General features: G+C 46.6%; 1 long non-coding RNA gene across 1 annotated transcript; it reads left to right on the forward strand.

Moving 5' to 3' along the window:
* Nucleotides 1–6885: 6885 nt before the first annotated feature.
* LOC123141503 (uncharacterized) lies at nt 6886–8844 on the forward strand. Its single transcript, XR_006470335.1, has 4 exons — nt 6886–7344; nt 7879–7986; nt 8079–8158; nt 8614–8844. It is a non-coding gene; the product is annotated as an uncharacterized lncRNA (long non-coding RNA).
* Nucleotides 8845–12460: the final 3616 nt, after the last annotated feature.

The raw sequence follows: 12460 nt of genomic DNA on the forward strand, positions 1-12460 counted from the left end.
ATATCACAAGTGGCAATATAAAGTGACGTTCTTTTGCATTAAGATTTTGTGCATCCAACCCTGAAAGCGCATGACAACCTCTGCTTTCCTCTGCGAAGGGCATATCTTTTACTTTTATCTCTGACCCTTATGCAAGAGTCATGGTGATCTTCACCTTTCCTTTTTACATTTTATCCTTTGGCAAGCACCTTATGTTGGAAAGATCCTGATATATATATCCAATTGGATGTAAGTTAGCATGAACTATTATTGTTGACATTATCCTTGAGGTAAAAGGTTGGGAGGCGAAACTTTAAGCCCCTATCTTTCTCTGTGTTCGATTAAAACTCCATACCCATAAGTATTGCGTGAGTGTTAGCAATTGTGAAAGACTAAAAGATAGTTGAGTATGTGGACTTGCTGAAAAGCTCTTATGTTGACTCTTTCTGATGTTATGATAAATTGCAATTGCCTCAATGACTGAGATTATAGTTTGTTAGTTCTCAATGAAGTTTCTGATTCATACTTTGCATTGTGAATAGATTATTACTTGAGCATAAGAAATCATATGACAATATCCATATATGTTGCTGTTATAAGAATGATCATGATGCCCTCATGTCCGTATTTTATTTTATCGACACCTCCATCTCTAAACATGTGGACATATTTATCGTTGTCGGCTTTCGCTTGAGGACAAGCGAGGTCTAAGCTTGGGGGAGTTGATACGTCCATTTTGCATCATGCTTTTATATCGATATTTATTGCATTATGGGCTGTTATTACACAATTGTGTCACAATACTTATGCCTATTCTCCTCTTATTTTACAAGGTTTAGATAACGAGGGAGAATGCCGACAGCTGGAATTCTGGGCTGGAAAAGGAGCAAATATTAGAGACCTATTCTGCACAACTCCAAAAGTCCTGAAACTCCACGGAAGTTATTTTTGGAAATAATAAAAAATACTGAGCGAAGAAAATACCAGAGGGGGCCCACACCCTGGCCACGAGGGTGGGGGGCGCAGCCTACCCCGCTGGGCGCGCCCCCTGCCTCGTGGGCCCTCTGGAGGCCCTCCGGTGCCCATCTTCTGCTATATGAAGTCTTTCGTCCGAGAAAAAAAATCATAAGCAAGCTTTCGGGACGAGACTCCGCCGCCACGAGGCGGAACCTTGGCGGAACCAATCTAGGGCTCTGGCGGAGCTGTTTTGCCGGGGACACTTCCCTCCGGGAGGGGGAAATCATCGCCATTGCCATCACCAATGCTCCTCTCATCGGGAGGGGGCCAATCTCCATCAACATCTTCACCAGCACCATTTCCTCTCAAACCCTAGTTCATCTCTTGTATCCAATTCTTGTCTCTAAGTCTGAGATTGGTACTTGTAGGTTGCTAGTAGTGTTGATTACTCCTTGTAGTTGATGCTAGTTGGTTTATTTGGTGGAAGATCATATGTTCAGATCCATTATGCATATTAATACCCCTCTGATTATGAACATGAATATGCTTTGTGAGTAGTTACTTTTGTTCCTGAGGACATGGGAGAAGTCTTGCTATTAGTAGTCATGTGAATTTGGTATTCGTTCGATATTTTGATGAGATGTATGTTGTCTCTCCTCTAGTGGTGTTATGTGAACGTCGACTACATGACACTTCACCATTGTTTGGGCCTAGAGGAAGGCATTGGGAAGTAGTAAGTAGATGATGGGTTGCTAGAGTGACAGAAGCTTAAACCCTAGTTTATGTGTTGCTTCGTAAGGGGCTGATTTGGATCCATATGTTTCATGCTATGGTTAGGTTTACCTTAATACTTCTTTTGTAGTTGCGGATGCTTGCAGTAGGAGTTAATCATAAGTGGGATGCTTGTTCAAGTAAGGACAACATCCAAGCACCGGTCCACCCACATATCAAATTATCAAAGTACCGAACGCGAATCATATGAACATGATGAAAACTAGCTTGACGATAATTCCCATGTGTCCTCGGGAGCATTTTCCTTCATATAAGAAATTGTCCAGGTTTGTCCTTTACTACAAAAAAGATTGGGCCATCTTGCTGCACTTTATTTACTTTTGTTACTTGTTGCTCGTTACAAATTACCTTATCACAAAACTATCTGTTACCTATAATTTCAGTGCTTGTAGAGAATACCTTGCTGAAAACCGCTTATCATTTCCTTCTGCTCCTCGTTGGGTTCGACACTCTTACTTATCGAAGGGACTATGATAGATCCCCTATACTTGTGGGTCATCAGCAAGCGGATTGCATGGGAGAAAAGGGAGCTCGCAGTCCCGCCTGCTGTCACCTTCAGGAGATTCCTGCAAGCCAGCACAAGGAGAGACACAGTTTGCCATTACGGTTGCCAGTCTACCGCTGGTCGCTCTGGGAGGAGATGAAGGCACTGAGGGCCTGCTGAGGTGACGTGCGTGGGGCATGCCGCGAGCCAGAGCTCGACCGCTCAGGTTTGTCGATGTTGCAGGGACGAACCCGAGCACAAGCGTCGTGCCAGCGTGAGTAGCCCCCGTGACGGGTGAGAATCAAGCAGATCATGGTCATAGGTAGATTAAGCATGGAAAGCAAACTGGCTTAGGTAAATGCAGGGAAGATACATGCCACTGGGTCAGGCCCGAGCGGCTTGGGGATGATGCAGCCCGAGGGGCGCCCCTAGCGAGGTAAGCTAAAGACAAAAAGGGATACATGCCACAGGGACGGACCCACGCGGCCTGGGAATGATGAAGCCCGGGGGGGCGCTCCCAGCTAAATAAACTTGCAAAATGTCACCTGGTTCTGTTGATGAAGGGATGTTGGGGCAGCTGAAGGTACGCGGCGAAGGGGTCGCTCCTCACGAGCCACCGGGGCCCTGGGCCTCGGGAGGCTCTGGGGGCCCAAGCGGTTCCTTGAGGACCGTCTCCATCTCCGCCAGGACGGTGTGGTGCCTGGCCTCCTGAGTCGGCATGGCGCGCCGCAAGTTGCGCTGATAGGCAGACGCCACACTCGACAGGCCAAAAGGCATGCGAACGTAGTTGTGCGGTGGGCCCTCGCAGCGTCCCACGCGCGAAGGCCAGAAGGGCTCCTGAGACGCGACCCTGTTGAGCCCTGGGACGTCGATCCATACGCGTAGCCCAGCATCCTCGCCTGGATGGGAGGCTGCGCCAGGTGAACGGCGATCGTCGCGCATGGCTCTCGCATCTTGCAGCTCCTGGGTGGTCCTGGTAATGAACTCCTGAGCGCTGGGCGCTCCTCGTCTTGTGTCCTCCTGAGGGTGACATGCCACAAAGCACGCCTTCAGATGGTGCCCGAGTGCCTCCCTCGTGATGTTGGCGAGGTCTGAGGCCCTCCAGAAGAGAGCCCCCGAGCCCTGCCCGAGAAGGGCGCCGGGCGCGCTTTCCTATGCGATGGAAGGAGGCGCCCCAGGTGCGGGCGCCGATCCGGTCGTGGGGCGATCCGCGAGAGGTGATCCTATTGGTTGTGCTCGGCTGCTCGCCCACCACTGACTCCTCGAAAAAATGTTGTTATTGGGCCCAAAAGGAAACCAAGCTCTGGTTGGGCCGTAGAATTGCGTCAATTTTTTTTGCATCGTTTGCTCTGTTTTTTGTGAACGTGTTGGCTCTGTATTTTTGCATCGTTTGAAAACAATTGACATTGCGTAGCAAATGACCAAAATTTTAAGGGCCAAATTTATTTTTATCATGCAAAATGGCCACAAACTACTCAAAAATTGTCTCTTTTTGTTCATATAATATATATGACCACGGATTCCCACGCGTGCAATTAGCTTCTTTTTCTTCTTCTTTTTCAAACCACCGTTTCCCACGCGCGTACACTCCCGATGCTGCGGGGGGTTTGAAAATGGGTTACTTCATATTTGACCTCGTTATTGCCACGGCCAAATAACACGTAGCACTACGGCTATTTAAGCCACCCTCTGCCTCTGCCATCTCTCATCCATCTCCCATCCTCTCTGCCGTCTGCCCTTCTTGCTCTTCGACCACTTCTCCTTCTTCTAGCACATCCTCAGCCATGCAGTACACCGGACCAACCTACCACTTCCCACCCACCGTGCCGAAGAGGCTCTACCCTCCTGGCGTGTACGTTGAGCACACACTACGTGTGTGGGCAATATCAAGGTCGAGGACCGCAAGGAACTTCACCGAGTTCTTCCTCGCGTCCGGTTACCACCACCTCCCGCAGGGATCTCCAAGGATGTTCCGTGTCGAGGAGGTCATCCAAAATGGGGTGGTGGTTGCTCTCCTTGCCCACTTCACCAACACATCTGACGCCTTCTACCTCCTCGGCCGGGTGTTTTGGTGTGGTTGCGAGTTCATCGCTTTCACCACCCACAACATGTTCACGGAGTACACCAACATCTTCCCCACCGCGTCCCGCATGCACACTCTTCCGTACCCCATCGACAACGCCCCGGAGGAGCAGTGAAGGGCGCCCGGAGGAAGAGCGAGGTGGAGAAGGTGGCGTCTAGGGTTCTAAACCCTCTATATATTTTTTTGAGTCCATGTTATGTTATGTTGTAATCTCATTGAACTATGTGAGAGATGCTATGGGCTTGTTGGCCCTTTTATCAAGTTCAATTATTAAGTTTTCTATCTATTCTATTATGAAGTTCTTCCTAGTTTCAACTATGTGATGTGCTATGGGCTTGTTGGCCCTATCTACATGTATGTTGATTGTTTTCTTAGAGAGCTCGCTTTGTTAGTAACCACCTAGTGCATGCAGCCACAACGAACCCTTCTTTTCTTACACAAGCCAGAAATATGTAGCCACCTAGCTAGTGCATGCAGCCACAACATATTTGTTCAATTTATTTGTCGTAGCAAAACGGGTGCAGGTGCGAGTGGATCGAAAAGGCTGCAACTGATCATAAAAAATGATGCTCTAAATCGAGGAGACAAGTGTGCGAGAAGAGAGGAGCCAGCGGCAGCGACCGTCGCTGCATCCGTGGAGGCTGGCGTGCACGAAAGCGGCTCGGTCAGTGCATCGTGGCGGCATGCATCAGCGCATGCAGGCTCGGTCGGCGCATCGACGCATGCAGACAGGCTTGTTGGGTGCATGCATAGCAGGCTTCTGTCATGGCGGCGTGCGCAGGCGTTTAATGCAAGGGACGGCCCAACGAAACCACGGCCCAACGGTCGAACAGCTACACCCCCAACGCGGCCCCACTTTTCAGAGTTAACGGTCAAAGCACTAACCCGACGGCAACGTCTGTTGTGACCTCTTCTGAGGGTTTCGGGCAAGGGAGTGGGGAAAACTGAGCAAAAGTTAAGAGCGTGGGGATGGATGAGTAGAGCTAAGGAACCAGGGGCACAGATGTAAAAATCCCTTCTCTGAACTAGTTTGATTCCCTGTTGATCTACATCTTTTACTTACTCAAATGCTTGACTGAATTTGCTACTGCTGTTACACCAGTGTTGAACGAGATAGGCATTCTATTTGTACTGGTATGATGAACAAGAGCTTCCAGTTAATTACATAATATTAGTGATGTAGTTTTACTTGCGGTGTATGCTTGCTTAGTTGTTCACCGGGCCGCTCTCTTGTATCGTTTGAGTGCGCCAATTAGTTCGACCAGCCTCTATGATTTATTCTGATAGCTTCAGGTTGTTATAGGTTTTGGTTATACATGCACATTTGGGTCTTAATTCCTGCCTATTTTCTCTGAAAAAACTAAGACATGTTTGAGCTGACAATGACTGAGATAATATAGTAACCAGTAAAAAATGTCTTCTGAAGCCAAATAAATAAATATGCTTTTGTCTGTGAACTAATAACAATATTGCTGGCATTCTGTGGCAACATTTGCAGATCTTGAGGCATGTGTGTGGCTGGAAGAAACACTCAAGAAATTTGACAATATACTTGTGATATCACACTCTCAGGACTTCATGAATGGAGTGTGTACCAACATCATCCACATGCAGAACAGGATGCTGAAGCTGTGAATATTGCTGGCAATATTACTAATGTTGAAGCTGAAGCTTCAGATTCTCTTATGCTTCCAACAATATTGCTGGCAATATTACTAATGTGTTAAGTTGTCTAAACATGCTTGCTGCTAGCTTTAAAGTTGATCTAAAGAACCATTCATGCATTTACACATTCATGATTTCCTCTGTTGTTTGTAATTGTTCTGGTTAACTGTGCTAGTAGATATTTCCTGGGATTTGTAGCTTTGTTAATCCCCTCAGTTGTGATATTCTGTAGCTTGTTGATTTTCTATAGCATTGTTAATCTTGCAGTTCCCTTGCTACTACTGCTAGCCTGTAACACTGGATTCAGTGAAATGAAGTTGTAAATTTGAAATGAAGTTGTACTCCTAATTCTGAAATGAAGTTGTAAATTTATCTGAAATGAAGTTGTAAATTTGAAGCTACTGCTACTAGCCTGTAACAACTTCTACTCCTAATTCTGTAACTAAGCTTCTAAATACTTAGAGTAAATTTAATCTATCTTCAATTAACTGAAATCTTTTTCAGTTACTTTAAATAAAACCTTTTTCTGTTAACTGATTAGTAGCATAGCCCTTTTTCTATTAATTTAAATTAACTAAAACATTTTTAGTTACTTTAATTAAACATGCAGTGTGGAGCTATTCATTTGATTCATTTGAAAAGATGAGTAATTCTCTTTCATTAACATAAACTTCTCATCTCTTTTCTTCTATTTTCCTATCTTCTCTTCTTCTCTTTGCTGCTGTTAAATTAGGACTTGCTGATGATGATTGCTATTGTTAGAAATCATGATTGCTTAGTTTAGTGTAGGACTTGTTGTTGATGTTGTCATATTCATACTGTATTTTCCAAAGTTCAATAGCACGTCGTCCTTAGGATAAGTTGTTGATAAAAGAAATATTTTCCAAAGTTTGATAGCACGTCATCCTTAGGATAAGTTGTTGATAAAAGAAATGGACTAAACTAAAGCATTCCCGGGAGTTGATGCTGTTGTTATTGAGCTGCTGCTGTTGTCATTAACCTGCTGTTGCTGCTATTGTAGGAGAAGAAGGAGCACGCCCAGGAGAAGGAGTAAGCCCAGGAGAAAAAGAACGAGTAGGAGAAGAAGACCCTGGATTGCTGTTGCTGGAGTGTTGAGGACCTGGGATCTGTGACGGCCCTGCACCGGCTCCCACTCGCGAACGTCGCGCGGGCGGCCTGCGTCTGCCGCCTCTGCCGCGCCGTCGCCTCTGACCGCGCCGTGCTGGAGGCCGCCTTTCGTGCGCCCTGGGGCGTGCGCCGCGTCCTCGGCGACCCGGCCACCAGGGCCTTCTGGTGTGCTGCCTCCCTCGCCCGATTCGCTCTCTCGCGCGCCGCTCGTCGCGGGGACACCGTCCCCGGCATCGTGCTCAAGTATTTTGTCTAGGTATCATCTGTCTAATCCTTCCTCCCTGTCTGAAGCTCATTCTTCGGGTGTTTCTTTTAGCTGAATCCTATTCGAGGCAACACCAACCGGTTATTACTAAACTTGGCAGATTCCGTAGTATTATCAGAGCCCACAATATTTATGTGATGTATAAACATGTGAATTCAAAACATTCTCTATTTTCTTGCTGAAGATTCAGGGCAGTGGCCTATGTATATCAGTTATCAATTGGCTTGATTTAGGCTGTTGATAGTCAGTGTCTCGGTGAAATAACTCAAAAGCTATACCTTTAGCTGTGTTGGCAATCAAATGTATAGAATCATAACCATGAAACTAGTTATTTCCATAGCCAGCAGATCTCTCTAGTAAGCAGTAACTGATAGTTCTAATAATCCATCCCATGGATTACTGCCCTAACGTGTGTTCCAAGGGCCTTACCTGTTACAATTGATGCTTGTTTCTACTAAGTGCTGCACTTGTTTCTACTAAGTTTTAACTGTGAATCTGTTGTGTCACCTGAATCATATTCTGTAGTTGTGCAGCAAAATCTGGCTCAAGCCCGGAAGGAGCAGCAAGCTGCTGTATTGGTGCTATAGCAGAGGGATGGGCCTCCTAGCAAAGCTTGCTGGGGGCATTTTCAGGGTTAGTTGCAAAGCTCCTTCTAGCAATGCTTGCAGTATTTGTTTTTGGTATGGCGATTTTGATCCTGTAACACCCTTTTTCACATATACCAGATACGATTGATGCCTTGAAGAAGTCAGCTCCCCTTGGATGGTGCAGTGCAGCAAATCAATGTCGATTCATTCATTCTTTAGTGAGTGCACACTACTAGCACATTCTTTGCTGTGATCAAGTGCGACTCATATCCAGTTGTTTGCACACATTATTATTTGATTATGCCATGCCGCTGCCATTGTTTAATTAAGCATGATTTGCTCCAACCTGGCATTATGTTGTACTACTACTAGTACGTACTTCAATTGCATGCATGTGTGCTGTTCCCTGAACTGTTTGACTGCCTATAATGCATACGGCTTGTGTCTTGCTGCTCCCTGACCTGTTGTACTGTCCATCTGTTGTGTTAACTTGCACTGTGCTGGTACTTGATCATTTGCAAAATATATATCAGTTTTCGCTGTTATGAGAATGTTATATGCATGGTTTCCTGTTAAATCTAAAGTTCTGCAGCAAATTTTCATCGTTATGAGAATTTTATATTCACAGATTCACTTGATTATGTTCTAACTTTTCATAATTTATTATTTGCAGATGCTGGTTTTCATTCTTCAAAAGTTGGGTGTACAGGAGCTCTAAGAAGAAGAATCCCGAAGAAAAAACACACCCGGCAATGCGTTTTAGCTCATTGGAGATAGTTATGTGTGAATCTAGTTATGTGTATATTTAGTTGTATTTTATAGCTGAATACCATAATTGTACTATGCTTGGCTGTTGTATGAAATATTATGCCTTATTGGCTCCTTTTGAATCAAATTATCTAATTGCACAAGTATAGAACTGACGTTTGGTACCCAAATAACAATCCTGGTAATTGGTTCCCATTTGACTAGTGAGACCTACTTTAAAATGGAAAAGAAACAAAAGAAAACTGAAAGTGTGCTGGGAAAAGGCCGAGGCCCAAAAAATGCAAACTATAAAAGGCTGTGGCCCGAAAGATAAAAGGCTATTGGGCTTGGCCCATGTAGCTGATCAAAATAAGTAGGAAAAACACATTGAAAGGCTGAATTGTTGGGCTCGGCCCATGTAAAACACCGAAATGGACCGGGCTGATTCTTATCAACGACATTTTCAATTGGTTGCCACGTCGGATCCGACGTGGCCTGGGCAGACAGCCAGTGACCAAAACAAAAGGTCATGGGTTCAACGACCTTTGTTTTGGTCGTTACCTTCCACGACCTTCTCACAGAGAAGGTCGTGAATTCTAGTTTACGACCATCAGCTTTTGACCATCTGTTTTTGGTCACAAAAAGGTCACAAATGAAAAACAATGACCTTTCAGTGACCAATAGTGATGGTCGCAAGTTGACATATTTCTTGTAGTGAGCCATTCAAGGCAAACAGAGATGGTCCATCCAGTCTAGACAAGATACTGGATCGGCCCTGTCAGATTCATGGCAGCCCTGACAAACCTGCCAACCATACCAACAGAAATTGCTGGGTTTTCAAACAAGCCGGCAATCTCAATGCCGAACACAAAGGGAAGGGGACGCCCAGTGACAGTGAAGACGAAGAGACTCGCCAACCGAACACCGGGGGACAGAAGCAATTTCCCCCCGAAGTCAAAACAGTAAACATGCTATATGTGACGCATATCCCTACAAGGGAGCGCAAGCACGCACTACGAGACGTCTACGCCATAAAGCCGATCGCCCCAAAATTTAACCCATGGGCGGCCTGCTCGATCACTTTTGATCGCAAGGACCACCCAACCAATATCTGGCATGGAGGTTCGGCAACTCTGGTCCTCGATCCAATTATCGATGGATTCCATCTCATGCGAGTCCTTATGGACGGCGACAATAGCCTTAATTTACTTTATCAAGACACTGTCTGCAAGATGGGCATTGACCCCTCAAGGATCAAGCCCACCACAACTACCCTCAAGGGAGTAATACCCGGTGTCGAAGCTCACTGCACGGGCTCAATCACATTGGAAGTCGTTTTCGGTTCGCCGGACAACTTTCGAAGCGAAGACTTGACCTTCAATATTGTCCCGTTCCGCAGTGGCTACCACGCACTGCTCGGGCGAACCACTTTTGCTCGTTTCAATGCGGTCCCACACTACGCCTATCTAAAGCTTAAGATGCCCGGTCCACGCGGCGTCATCACGATCAACGGAAACATGGAACGCTCCCTCCGTACCGAGGAGCATACCACGGCCATCGCAGCCAAAGTACAAAGCGGCCCCGTCAAGCCTCATATCTCATCGGCCATTAAGCCACCGGCCTCTATTACACAGGACTGGTCAATTTTAGGGCTGGATTAGCAGTTCCGCCTCCGTTGTTCGCCACATATACCCGCGAAGTTCGTATCACGCATGCATAATTATGCACTTAAAATACCTTGGTCATCGGCGGAGGCACAGTATGGACAGGCCTACAATATGGTTCGCCCTCCTACAGCCTTCTTCTCTTTTCTAACTATATCTTATCTTTTACCGCAGGTGAATCAAAACCGGTTCATCCTACGGACCTACAAGGACTCTTTCTTAGCTCAGTTTCATACAAATAACCAAAGATTACTCCTTTTAAGGAATCCTTTTCGCTGAGGCAAAGGCAGCGCAGACGTGCGATAGGAGGTCCAAAAGATTTTCTGTAGACCAAACACTCTATTTAAAACCTGTATAGAGCCTTTTTCCTCAGCCTTCGACCCCTGGCATGTAAAATGGCCTGGGTAGTGGTGTTATAATCTGTAAGATTGCGCTTCGACGTATCAATCAGATCCCCGTGAACATAATCCGTCTTCAGCATTTGCTTCTCCTCATAGAACTATATTTTGCTTCTTAAGTTGTCTCACGCACACACCTCGGCACAAATCGTCAGGGGCTCGATACGGCAACATATGGGTTGCCAAAAAGTACAGCATACTTCGGCGTCACGAGTTTGGCATTATATGCATCAGCTCCGAATCATGTCTTTGGTCAATAGTTGGGTTGCCCGGCTCCTGTGCTTACTACCTTACGTTCCGTCTTATCGGCTAGGGTAGTAAAGGGAGAACTTCTGCGATTGTGTTTCCGGTTCACCTGGTTAAACACCTCAGTAGAGAAAGCCGAAAACTGACTATCATGATGCAGCGAGAGCTGGTCAACCACTCGGCAACTTATTAGAATCTTTTGTGATTTCTTCCGTACTACACGAAGGACCATTTTTTGGTCACCTATGTAATGCAACCGTATTCGGATAACCGCGTACATATGAGGGGCTACATCGTAGACCCACCGTCAAACTCCTATGACTAAGTGAAAGTGTTAAAGCCATATAGTCTGATTGCCTAGTTCGCCGCACTGACACCTCCGTTACGGACCAAGACGTTAGGTCAAGAGTAATCAAGTGCTATTCCGAATACCCCCGTATTATATGCGAGGGGGCTGAAGCCGACGACTGGCAAACTTTCAGATTATAAAAAATGGCCGCACAGGAGGAAATAACTTTCAGGTAAAGGTATGAATATAACACAACCTTAATGTATCATAATATTGTTCTCACAATTCCGGTGCATTTATTCGAACATAATATCCTTCGAGCACTGACCCTCTAGGACGTCCTCTAGGACGTCCTCCAAATAATGCTCCGGCGTGCAATGGTCCTTGCCTCCGGGCGGGCCCTTAGCGGCAACATCGGTGGCCTTCACCTTTGCCCAGTACATCTTGACGTGGCGAAGGCCATCCGAGCACCTTCTATGCACGCCGACCGCTTGACGGCGTCGATACGCGGCACTGCATCGACAAGTCGCTGCACCAAACCAAAGTAGCTGTTCGAAATGGGTTCAGCCAGCCATAGCCGGACCACGACGTCCTTCATGGGAGCTCTGGACATCTTGTGGAGCTCGGCCCACTGGGCCATCTGTTCGTTCAGCAACGCCGGACGCCGTGACACATTGAATTGTGACCTCAAAAGCTTCTCCGCGGCATGTCCTTCCCGCGCTTGGAAGAACTGCGCCGCGTCGGAGACACTCTTCGGCAGGTCCAAGAACGCGTCTGGAGAACTCCACAATTGATTAAGCAGAGCATACTTCGGGTCATCGAACTTAGTCTGTAAAAGAAAGGGCTTACCAGCCGCTATCTCCCCAGCTTGCCGGATCTCCTCCTGAGCCGCTCTAGACTCGGACCGTGCTTCTCTCGCCTCTTGTAAGGCCTTGTCGAGTTTGGTTGCCTTGGATTTGTTATCCTCCACGAGTGATTTGCATTTGCCAGTGGCATCCTTTAGCTCTCGCTCTATGGTAGATATTCTCTCCTCGCACTGACGCCGAGTGGCCTGTTCGGCCTTTAAATCAGCAGCCCCCTTCTTGGCAGCCGCATTGCTCACTCTGGCCTGCTCCTTGGCCCGGGCAAGCTCGGCCCGAAGGGTCTCAACCGCGGTAGCACCATCTACAGTTATGC

The sequence above is a fragment of the Triticum aestivum genome, chromosome 6D (assembly GCF_018294505.1).
Source record: "Triticum aestivum cultivar Chinese Spring chromosome 6D, IWGSC CS RefSeq v2.1, whole genome shotgun sequence".
Taxonomy (NCBI): Eukaryota; Viridiplantae; Streptophyta; class Magnoliopsida; order Poales; family Poaceae; genus Triticum; species Triticum aestivum.